We start from the raw sequence: 11,828 nt of genomic DNA, 5'->3' as shown, positions 1-11,828 counted from the left end.
AAACCTGAAGATTGTGGTAATAATAACTTATTAAAAACTCTGATTGATCTCAAAAACTGTGCAGACTTCATTCTTCATTCTTGAAGGGTGCGCAGCAATCAGTGCCAATAGAAGTTGGGAGGCCAAATCTTGAAACCAACTACCTTAACAAAAATTTGGCACTTGTAAGGCAATCTGCTCTTCTTGTGGGAAATGCTTCCAGGGAGACAATTACTAAAATGTATTTCAAGCCATTAAAATGTAATATCTCAAAAATGTCTGCCTGCAATCTTGTAAATGGCCCTTGTAAATCTTGTAAATGCCATTGTGTTTCATCACTGTAACAGTTTCCTTACCCTGATTATTTTAATGGGATATCAAACAACGACTGCACATGTCTTCAGCAACATGTTGAAATCTGTGTTTCCCAATATTTTTTTAATTTCCTAACCAAACTGTCTTTCCTTGAATGAGTTTAAGAATAGAACTATTTACACATGTAACAAATCTACACAAAAGGGGCTGAGACAATACTCTATCACACCTAACACCTCAGTGGGAAACATTGATAATTTAAGTGTAGCACAGAACTGGAAGATCAGCCTCATTCATCTTCCAATAATGAAAAACATCCTTAACATTAACAAATTTAAATGACTCAGCACCACAATTCAAATAAAATGTATCAGACTTTGTTTATGGTAAATCTGCACAGATGTTATGTTTTTCAGCACACACGTTATATATAATTCACAAACTTCATTGAATTTGTTTTGAAGATACTTCTATATTCATATTTTTTATTGTTCTCTTTAAAAAAAATCTATTTTCTTTACTTCGAATGCAGCTAATGCGTTTCGTCACTATGGACATTCTTCAGGGTTTTATGTATGGATCCTTCTTGATGCAATAATGTGATGATGTCCCTAAATTAATGGTGTATCCATTTTCTTAGGAATCACTATTTCATGGAATCCTCTGAAGCTCAATTTGAGCATTCCAAACTATGCAACAAATCCTTCTGCTGAGTGGTTTCCAGATTTTTTTATGTCTCGACTATATGAAATTTTCTGGTCTTGCAGATCAAAGTTTTCTAAGTCTTAAGAGTTTAAGAGCTCATGAGTAAAAAATAGGTCCTATGGCGTATTCTAAAGGTGAAAAGTAAAAATGTAAATGTTTATACATAGGCTGCAACATTGAGTCTGGCAGGACATATTTCTGTTCTGAATTTACATACAAATTGTGATAATTCTTTTCATAGCCCAATATCTCCCATTTTCTTTTCTCAGTTTCAGGAGTGTCCGCATTGTTTGCATTGAACTCATAAAGAAACAAATAACGTTATGTAGATTCTGGATAGTATCAGTTGTAAAATCATCATTTCCATTCTCTTGAACAATTGACTCTTCTTGTAAGGCATAGTTGCCATCTAATCTGCATATCTATTTCCTAATGTAACCATGCCCTTGCCAGCCAGCCTTATGGGCTTTGCACTTAACAGCTTCTTTTAATTTTTGAATTGCCCCTAATAAATCAAGTATATCCATACTTTTTTTAATTTAAGCTCCTGAGCATGTTATAAATTCCCTCTGTGACCATAATTGTCCATAATCATGAACAGCACCAACACCATAATGGCTTTCCTTATACATTGTCAAATTAACATTTTCAGATAAGCAGCAAGCTCTCATTAAGGCAATTGTATTATGACACTTACGCTGATGTGGTAAAGAGGACGCTTCAAGTCTCTCTGAAAATAATCATACTGCAGATGTAGAAAATGAGCCCGTAATCCTATCGATGCCCAGGCCGCTGGCGCAAACCGCCTCTTAGTTCCCATGTTGAATAGTTACCAAAATAAAGAGACGGGCGCTGGAAGCAGGAATCAAGAGCAGAGTTTATTTCTCATGAGGAGAGCCAGTCATTTCGGACACGAAACACAGTGTCTTTCGGGAGGTGCTCTAACAAGTGAGCTGAGACTCTTGTTTTTATACCCTACAGAGCACTTGATAACACAATCAGGACTGTATGACGCAAAAGAAAGACATCCCTTTAATCCTCGTGGTGATCCTATAATCCTCGTGGTGATCCTACCCACATACATTCACAATGGGGACCCTTGACCTGCTGATAAGAGGGGAGGGCAATCACGCAGCTGAGTGTTTCGTAGGATGTGTACGCCTGATCATAGCCCAGGGGGTGGGGTGGCTAAGACCAATAGAGGATCCTTTGAAGAGGAGTGACTTCATACAATAAGGGCAGTAAATGGTATCTCCTGGCCCAGGCGATGGCCTCGGACATGTGCGGTCAGCCGGACTCAGGGGAAAGGGTCATCAAAGGAGTGGTATTCATGCCGCGTGGACAATCGAGCGCGGAGGGAAGGCTTGTCAACAGAGGGGCATTCATGGAAGGGAAGGAGGTGTTGGTCAGGCGCGGCCGTGGCTCTCAAGGACAGGGTCTTGCAGAAGAAGAAGGTTTATGACTTGCCCACGTGAGGAGAAGGGAGGGGTAGCCAGGGTGGACACAAGGACAGAGTCACACAGAGAGCGAGAGAGATCTTATGACCCGTACATGAGAGAGCGGGGGCAGTCAGGTGCAGCTGGGGAGGGCTACGTCAGCTAAGGCGAAGGATGCCTCTCCAAGAAGGAATGGGGGGTTTTGTGCGAGTCAAGTGGGAGAGTTGCCTTTCACAGCGGGGTCGCGCAGAGGGAGAGGGCTTCATGGTCTATGCATGAGAGAGGGGGGGGGGTTAAGATACGCGCAGGAGGGAAACCAGAGATCCTAATGGGTAAAAAGGCCATGGTGCCTAAACTGGCTGTACACATGCACAGGGGTAGGGGCTCTTACTGGCAGAGTGATACGGTCAATAGTCTACGGTATTCATGGTGCTCACAGGGAGAGGAGTGGGAGAAGAAGGGGAATGAATGCTGTCTATGTACATCAATTTCTTCAACTTTCACAGTCGCCCCTTTTTACATAGCAGCAGTCATATTTGCAATTGATGGGTTTACAGGTAGACAGGCATCGTTGATGAATTAGCATTTTGTCGATACTAACATTTGGCGTACAATCATAGACAGTTAAGGTGATGGGCAGAATGCAGTACATAGAAAATTGCTTTTCTTTGTGTTCCTAACAATTTAAACGCACTACATAGCAAAAATCTTTCCGACTTAAAAAATGTGACCAATGAACAGTTTTGACCAGGTAGTTGAGAGCGGAATTCAGTTCAATACACAATATTTCTTTGTCCCAGTGTCTTTTTGTCAGTGAGCCATCACTGGTAGGCTCTAGTCCGAGTACTTTCGTTGGCGCTGTTGAGCACCGGCGGTGGAGCTATAGGTCCAGCTCGGTTCTTATCCTTACGCGTTGCAGGGTGCGGTCAGTCCTCTGCTGTTAGACCACAGTCCTGTTCCTTAAACAATCCGATTGGCGGCGCCTTATGCTCGGCACCCACAGTTCTATGGCAGCACCCTATTCCCAGTGGGATGCTGTTCTTTCCCTTGGCAAAAAGTCACGTGGAAAAGAGGGTGAGTGTGGTCCAAATAGTCGATAGGGGAGAGGGCGGAGTTGGGTCAGAGTTCCTGGGACACACAAAAGGGACCAAGGGAGCAAAGGATAACAAGCAGGCAGGCCCATCCATCGGGCTCAAGGAAGGGGGACGGAGACTCCAGGCACACGTGGGTTAGCAGGCGGGGGGCTTCGAGGCGGCCCACCGTTTTTCATTTTCCACGTTGAAATTGCGGTCTCGTCCCGTATCCTGTTGCTCTGCGGCTCCACCTTTGGTCGAGGTCACACGAGTCTCAAGATCCGCAGCCAGGCTGTACGTCACTTCTGACCCATCTCCTTCGGTGCTCGTGAATCTTTGAATAGGTACAAGACAAGGTTTCAGTGAAATGGCAGAAGAAGATATCTACGCATGTGAATTCCTCCCTCAATTCTACGCGTTTGGGAGATACGCTCATTGGTCACAGTCAGAGGTCCATTACCAAGCAGTGCATGTGTCAGTATTCCTACTGGGTTCATGGCAGGTCTATTCATCGTCTTATTTATAAATCAAGTGAGGTTCCCATCAGCTGTGCATTACATCATATTTAGCATTTTACAGAGCATTTCCCATCAGGACTGGCTAACCTTTTCGAACAGGGCGGGGGTGCCATTATCGAGAGTCAGGCAAAACAGGGTCTTCTCGAGGGTCAACTGCTACTTATGTGCATCAAGTTTATATTCGGGACATCAATTGGGGTTTATCAAAAATGGGGCGGGGATGCTTCGGGCGCTTGCGCTTGGGTGCAAAAGGGGGGTGGGGCAATCCGGGCGTTGGGTGTTCAATCTGGACGTTGACGTTCGTCTCTGAAGAACAGACATAAGGTGCCATTGACATACAGTTCCCCTATAAATGGCCAGATTTGGAGGACTTTAGTCGTCTTACCTGTCCTTTCCTTCTCAGCCAATTCAAGTTCATTCATTTTTGCAGAAAGGAGAGGCAGTAATATGGCGAGATACAATCATTTTAGTTTCGGTCAATTTCGCTGAACACCTTCGCGTTCAATATGTATCAAATCAGACTGGTGCCGGTGGGGCACAATTTTACCAATGAGGGAGAGAGAATAGGGAGACTCTCATAGAGAGTGAGAGTCGTCCGCAATCTAAACGAGCCATTCGGTACACGTATGACATGTAGGGAGAGAGAGAGAGAGAGAGAGAGAGAGAGAGAGAGAGAGAGAGAGAGGTGTACAAAAATAGGTCATTTAGTGCGCTCACGACACGGAACAGCAAAGGTCAGGTAACACTCAGATACAGACAGAGGGAAGACATAAAGTCGTACATTATACATACACAAACTCAGACAGGGAAGACGGCACATGTATTACACATATACACGACATTCATGACAAGACAGGAAACAACTGTTAGCCTACAAGATCTCTTTTTATATGTATATCCTACGTATCTTTACTATCCTCTTTTATCTACGTGCTTAGCTCTTTCTACCCTTCCCCCCTTTCCCTTCTCGCTTGTCACGCCTGCGAGCGTTCCCAATTACCAATACTCACACCTCGGCTGGTCGATCAGTAATTAACCTGGTCGTGCTAGTTACCCATGGTTGGATCTTAAGCCATTTTTCTGTTCCCTCCTTTGGTGGGAAGTTCTCCAGGCTGAGGCAACGGCAAGTATTGATCGGGAGAACAGTCGGACAGCTTGGCTATATCTATAAGAGTGTGAGAAAGGGGATAGTGCATTTTGAACATCAGCAACATTTCTAACTTCCTAGACGGGTGGTGCCGTGGCAACCCTTACCTGTATAATTTTCTTTGTCCTTTCCCTACCTAGTCAAACGTCCAGTTACATTATTTAATACGTCATTTCTAGTCAATTTTTCGTCATTCAGTACCTGTCCAGTTTCTATGTCAGTCCATCCTCTCAGTCGCTATGTCCTAAGGAGGAACAGTCATGTTAAGCCTACGTCTTTTAAAAATTTATCGTTATAATGACTAAACACATATTCCCCCCTTCCCTTTTTCGTCGGTGGTCCAACCGTCGCTCTTCCACACCTCAGCCGACGTTCTGACGTGACCTGCAGAAGGGAGGAAAAGAAGGGGTGGGGGGGGCAGCATTCAAAGCACATCATCATGCAGTAGTTCGAAAATGTTTCTACCTACCATATACTCGCCCTATCTCCTCGTACTGCATTCCCTTGCCATCTCGGCATTTCAGCCCAGAGGGACCAGTGGTGTCAGATAGATAATCATTGACGATCTGAGTATCTACATGAGCTACTTGGTCGTAACCCTCTTTATCGGGTGCAAGGGTGACGGTCAGGTGGCATTTTCTGTGGTGTCATTTTAAGGGTATCTGAAACACTTTTCCGGCTGCTTGTGGCACATAAGGTAGCTGCTAAATATCTGGTCCCTTTTGATCTTCATCCTTCATCATACTTACTCTTCGCTCACAGTAGTAAGGCATCCAAAACTCATTAATGCAACTGCTACGACCATGCTTTCTTCTTCAAAACACTTTTAATAAACGAAATTGGTGGCAGTTCATTGCATAAAGTGCAGCAGTGCAAATAAAATCGTATTAAAATTTCCTTACAGAGCAAACATGATGCATGTCAAGAATTCATTTTTAATTAATTCAAAAATTCATTTATCCAATACTCATTCGTTATCTAAGTTACACCAATTCATTTTCCAAATCATAATCAGTACCCACCCTAAGTCAATTCATTATCCAAGCACATACTCAACGCCCTTCATATCTACTTTCATTATCCAAAAACTGCACATAGATCTCGGGACAACAAGCTGCGCAACCTGGGTGCAACAAAGTTTATTCAAATATGTTTCATTTTGTGGCGGCGCCATTTTAGGTGGGGTCAGGCAAGTTCCAGCACAGTCAGAAAGTCTCTAGTCTCGCGTGGTTGGCCCAGAACTTTCCGTTGGTAGTTCAAAAAGTTTTGTGCTATGTGGTTAACAGTTTAGCAAATATGGACCATGAGTCAAAGAGTGGGAAGGGCGGCAACAATTTTCCTACCGGGTCATCCTGGCGTTCCTCCGGAACTGAACAAGTCCGTGCCGTGGCTTCATTTTAGCCATTTCCAATCCGAGGCTGGTGCCGGCAGGAGTTGCACCGGTGTCGTGGTTCCCAGTGAAGGGGGCGGGGGCACCCATGCGGAGGGATCGGGGCCCCCCGGCTCTTATAGAATCTTCAAGGTTGAGGGGAGAAGGCATGGAACGTGTGCCCGTCCTGGGCAGAGGACCGCTTTATGATGTTGACCCTCTTTAAGTAAGAGCATTGGGGTGTCGCTGGAAGCCTCCACCTGGAGGGAGGTGGGGGAGGCTCGTTCGCGTCACCTCCCCCTTCCAGCGACCCCGCGCCGTTACCCGGCTCCGTCGCTTCGATATTGGCCGTGCTGGCTATTGAAGATGGGGGGGGGTGGTCGGCGGCTGAGGCAAGACAGCCCCCCCTTTTCTCTCGACATGTGGCGGGACTATCTGGAACTGTCCAGGCGTCGACATGTGGCGGCACTACCTGTAACTATCCAGGAATTTGACATGTGGCGGGACTACTTGATTCGCCGCCATTCTCGCCTTCGGCTTCTGCCTTCTTCGTGGGTCGGACCAGGCGAGAGACAGAAGGGGGGGGTGGTCGGTGGCTGAGGCAAGACAGCCCCCCCCCCCCCCGTGGCCTGCAAGGCAGCGGAAGAGGAGAGAAGGAGAGGACTCTGCCATTCTTTGGACCGCCTGCCCAACATCATCTCCTCCCGACCGTGGTCAGGCGAGCCCCTCGTGCCTCGAGGCCTCGCCTTCCGGATGGGCGTAACCGCGGACCTGTTGCACTTTGGGAGCTTCAGGAATGAGGGTAGGTACCTATTGGATTGTTTCTATTTCATGTGACCGTTATTTGGGCGTGGCGGGCAATGAGGCAGGCATGTTGGGAGCAGGAACAGGCAGTGAAGCCTAGCTACCTCGTGGCTATTCCTTCAAACTTTTCATCATCCTCTTTTATTGTTACGAACTATTTCTAATGTTTCTTATTTTTAGTGAAGTCAAAAGCTCATCAGGGGGTTACTGACTTAGCCTGATTTCTTTTTATTTTTCTTTCTCTTCCTTAGCGTGTTTCGAGCTAAAGTTTTCTGTTAGTAGGGAACGGTGATCACTTCATATTTTTTTTTTTATGTGTCCTTTTCACTAGGGGGTACTTCTGGACGGACCAGACGAGTTCCCTCCAATAAATGGTCCGGGGTGGAACGAGATTATCGATCAAAAGGGGAACATATATTCCTTCATTAGGGTATCATCCTGGACAGACCGAGCGATGTACTTCCATTTACTAGGGTAGCCTCCTGGACGGACCAGATGGTCTACCTCCACTAAATGGCCCATGAGCGGGGAGCATATGTCCTCCATAAGGGTAGTCTCCTGGGCGGACCATGCGAGCTACCCCCCAAACAGTGGGGAGTGGGTAGGACTGACGAATTCACAAAGGGGCATAACCTACCCTTTACTACTTGCAAAGACTAGATAGAATATTTCTATTCCACGTTGTTTGCAGGCAGAAAATACCTCAAACGAAACAATTCCTGGAACAACAATGTCCAGGCAACCAACCAATCAGTGGGGAGAAAAACAGGCATGACGGATTACAACGGGGACAAATGTCTGCATTACCTGCCCTTCGCTATCCAAAAAGGAAGACAGAATATTTCTACTCGTCTCAGTTTGTAGACAGGGAAGATCTCAAAGAACAACAATCGATTATTAATCGACTTCAAACAATTCTCAAAGAACAACAATCGATTATTAATCGACTTCAAACAATTCAGTGGGGAGAAAAGTAGGCATGACGGATTAATACCGGGGACAAAAGTCTGTATTACCTACCCTTCTCTATCTGCAAAGAGGGACGACGTTCCTATTCGCCGCTGTTTGAAAACAGAGAATGTCTCGTTCTCAGAAGAGAACCAATATGTCAAGTAGCCCTCAAAGCTAAATGAACCAATACCAACAATTTCGGTATACAAATACCGATTTTCAATACAAACAATCAATCAATCAGGTGGATAGAACCACCCTACCAATCAGGCGTAAAAACGCCCTACTTAATCTTACCCGGACCGGACCATACGGACAGTTCTTCGACTTCCTCCTCCAGCGCCCATTCGTTCTCTTACTCCATGTAGCATTCCTGTGGGATTCCAGTCAGGACAATAGGTCACTTCAAGAGAGGTCCGTTCAGAATTGGTGAAGTTCTGTCGATCGGCAGCCGGGCGAGGGCCCTCTCAAGGCAGGCATGCCCCGATCATTTAGATGTTCACTTCTTCGTCTGGATCTCTCTTACCGGACCCTATGTCACTGATGGACCCCGCGTTGGGACGCCAATTGTAGAAAATGAGCCCGTAATCCTATCGATGCCCAGGCCGCTGGCGCAAACCGCCTCTTAGTTCCCATGTTGAATAGTTACCAAAATAAAGAGACGGGCGCTGGAAGCAGGAATCAAGAGCAGAGTTTATTTCTCATGAGGAGAGCCAGTCATTTCGGACACGAAACACAGTGTCTTTCGGGAGGTGCTCTAACAAGTGAGCTGAGACTCTTGTTTTTATACCCTACAGAGCACTTGATAACACAATCAGGACTGTATGACGCAAAAGAAAGACATCCCTTTAATCCTCGTGGTGATCCTATAATCCTCGTGGTGATCCTACCCACATACATTCACAATGGGGACCCTTGACCTGCTGATAAGAGGGGAGGGCAATCACGCAGCTGAGTGTTTCGTAGGATGTGTACGCCTGATCATAGCCCAGGGGGTGGGGTGGCTAAGACCAATAGAGGATCCTTTGAAGAGGAGTGACTTCATACAATAAGGGCAGTAAATGGTATCTCCTGGCCCAGGCGATGGCCTCGGACATGTGCGGTCAGCCGGACTCAGGGGAAAGGGTCATCAAAGGAGTGGTATTCATGCCGCGTGGACAATCGAGCGCGCAGGGAAGGCTTGTCAACAGAGGTATTTACAACAAGGGGTGGTGAGGGACAGAGTCTCTGAATTAAACAGAATACTCTCACCCAGTCAAGAGATCAGGGCTAGATCCAACACCGTTTTTTAGCTCACTGCACCATCCCAGTTTCAGAACCTGGCTGTATGCAAATTAGTCTGTTCCTGTCCCAGTGCATGATGGGAACAGGGCAAACCAAACTACAAAAGCCAATTCTTACACTGGGAAGGAAACAAGCTACCGGGGACCGGTTTCTGGCATTTCAGCCTCTTCGGCCCGGCTTGCTTGAATCCTGATGGTGCAATGAGCAAGGGACTCACATCTGAGTATACCCTTCCACGCTTAGGGTGGACAAAAATATTTACAACAAGGGGTGGTGAGGGACAGAGTCTCTGAATTAAACAGAATACTCTCACCCAGTCAAGAGATCAGGGCTAGATCCAACACCGTTTTTTAGCTCACTGCACCATCCCAGTTTCAGAACCTGGCTGTATGCAAATTAGTCTGTTCCTGTCCCAGTGCATGATGGGAACAGGGCAAACCAAACTACAAAAGCCAATTCTTACACTGGGAAGGAAACAAGCTACCGGGGACCGGTTTCTGGCATTTCAGCCTCTTCGGCCCGGCTTGCTTGAATCCTGATGGTGCAATGAGCAAGGGACTCACATCTGAGTATACCCTTCCACGCTTAGGGTGGACAAAAATATTTACAACAAGGGGTGGTGAGGGACAGAGTCTCTGAATTAAACAGAATACTCTCACCCAGTCAAGAGATCAGGGCTAGATCCAACACCGTTTTTTAGCTCACTGCACCATCCCAGTTTCAGAACCTGGCTGTATGCAAATTAGTCTGTTCCTGTCCCAGTGCATGATGGGAACAGGGCAAACCAAACTACAAAAGCCAATTCTTACACTGGGAAGGAAACAAGCTACCGGGGACCGGTTTCTGGCATTTCAGCCTCTTCGGCCCGGCTTGCTTGAATCCTGATGGTGCAATGAGCAAGGGACTCACATCTGAGTATACCCTTCCACGCTTTCTAAATCGTTTTTGGCCACTATAGGTGTGGCAGGGTATACTCAGACATGAGTCCCTTTCTCACTGCACCATCAGGATTCAAGCAAGCCGGGCCGAAGACGGCTGAAATGCCAGAAACCGGTCCCCGGTAGCTTGTCTCCTTTCTGGTGAAGAATTGGCTTGGTAGTTTAGTCTGCCCTGTTCCCATGATGCACTGGGCCAGGGACAGACTGATTTGCATATAGCCAGGTTCTGAGCTGGGATGGTGCAGTGAGATAAATAACGGTGATGGATCAAGCCCTGATCTTTGGACTGGGTAAGAGTGGTCTGCTTAATTCAGACACTCTGTTCATCACCACCCCCTTTTCTAAATCGTTTTTGGCCACTATAGGTGTGGCAGGGTATACTCAGACATGAGTCCCTTTCTCACTGCACCATCAGGATTCAAGCAAGCCGGGCCGAAGACGGCTGAAATGCCAGAAACCGGTCCCCGGTAGCTTGTCTCCTTTCTGGTGAAGAATTGGCTTGGTAGTTTAGTCTGCCCTGTTCCCATGATGCACTGGGCCAGGGACAGACTGATTTGCATATAGCCAGGTTCTGAGCTGGGATGGTGCAGTGAGATAAATAACGGTGATGGATCAAGCCCTGATCTTTGGACTGGGTAAGAGTGGTCTGCTTAATTCAGACACTCTGTTCATCACCACCCCCTTTTCTAAATCGTTTTTGGCCACTATAGGTGTGGCAGGGTATACTCAGACATGAGTCCCTTTCTCACTGCACCATCAGGATTCAAGCAAGCCGGGCCGAAGACGGCTGAAATACCAGAAACCGGTCCCCGGTAGCTTGTCTCCTTTCTGGTGAAGAATTGGCTTGGTAGTTTAGTCTGCCCTGTTCCCATGATGCACTGGGCCAGGGACAGACTGATTTGCATATAGCCAGGTTCTGAGCTGGGATGGTGCAGTGAGATAAATAACGGTGATGGATCAAGCCCTGATCTTTGGACTGGGTAAGAGTGGTCTGCTTAATTCAGACACTCTGTTCATCACCACCCCCTTTTCTAAATCGTTTTTGGCCACTATAGGTGTGGCAGGGTATACTCAGACATGAGTCCCTTTCTCACTGCACCATCAGGATTCAAGCAAGCCGGGCCGAAGACGGCTGAAATGCCAGAAACCGGTCCCCGGTAGCTTGTCTCCTTTCTGGTGAAGAATTGGCTTGGTAGTTTAGTCTGCCCTGTTCCCATGATGCACTGGGCCAGGGACAGACTGATTTGCATATAGCCAGGTTCTGAGCTGGGATGGTGCAGTGAGATAAATAACGGTGATGGATCAAGCC

This window comes from Lissotriton vulgaris, chromosome 6 (genome assembly GCF_964263255.1).
Source record: "Lissotriton vulgaris chromosome 6, aLisVul1.2, whole genome shotgun sequence".
NCBI classification, from domain to species: Eukaryota; Metazoa; Chordata; class Amphibia; order Caudata; family Salamandridae; genus Lissotriton; species Lissotriton vulgaris.
This window is presented reverse-complemented; position numbering follows the sequence as displayed.